The sequence below is a fragment of the Vombatus ursinus genome, unplaced genomic scaffold, assembly GCF_900497805.2.
Source record: "Vombatus ursinus unplaced genomic scaffold, bare-nosed wombat genome assembly UNPS02000580.1, whole genome shotgun sequence".
NCBI lineage: Eukaryota > Metazoa > Chordata > Mammalia > Diprotodontia > Vombatidae > Vombatus > Vombatus ursinus.
The window spans coordinates 14,383,875-14,384,824 of NW_020940358.1; positions in this window are offsets into that span (position 1 = coordinate 14,383,875).

The window sequence follows — 950 nt, forward strand, 5'->3', positions numbered from 1 at the left end:
AGCTCAGGATTCAAGGCTACCAGCAAGGAGCTCAGGATTCAAGGCTACCAGCAAGGAGCTCAGGATTCAAGGCTACCAGCAAGGAGCTCAGGATTCAAGGCTACCAGCAAGGAGCTACCAGAGAAGTCAAGATTATCTTCTGTCAGGATGTCTTTTAGGTCAGGAGCGGAGACCAAACAACCCCTACTTCTCTTTAGAGTTCTGTGTCCCATTAATTTAATTTAATCCTTTTTGAATTCATTTATTCTTTTAGCTTATAGGCCAAGAGGGAATTGGTCTTCAATGGGGAGTGTATAAGGGGAAGCTCTTAACTCCTGCCAAGAAATTGTAGGCTTCTCCATTGACTAGGATTTGGTGCATTTTCTTCCCAAGTGACTACAGCTTAAACCGAAGACACCCAGCAGGGGTGAATTAGGATTTACAAAGTTGTTTCCTCACAATACAGTCCTGAGGTAGGCAGTGAAAGTGTTCTTATTTTCACTTTACAGATAAGGAAAACAGACTCAGAAATATTAAGTGATTTGCCCAGGGCCATTCAATGAGCAAGTATCAAGGACAGAATTAGAACGTAGGTCTTTGCCAACTGACTGCAAATCCAGGGCTTACCATCATGCTGTTCTGGGAAAGAGAAATATTTCTGCTTCGGCTAATATGTATCTTAGATTGACTCCCTTTTGTGGAAAACAACTCAGGTGTAGCTGCTAATTTTCTCCATTATTATTCTGCCTCCATTAGCTAGGCTGTGGAATAGGAATCATGATTGCAAAGCTGGATTGAAGCTTAGCGATCATTCATCTTATGTGTAAAAGGGGTGAGAAGGCAAACCTCCAATCTGCTAGACTAAGGCTACTTCCTATGGAGGATGGCATGTCAGTTTTTCCTCTGTGGGGAGAGATACATTCTCTGGTCCATGGCTAAATGACACATATATGCATGACCAGAAGCTTAGG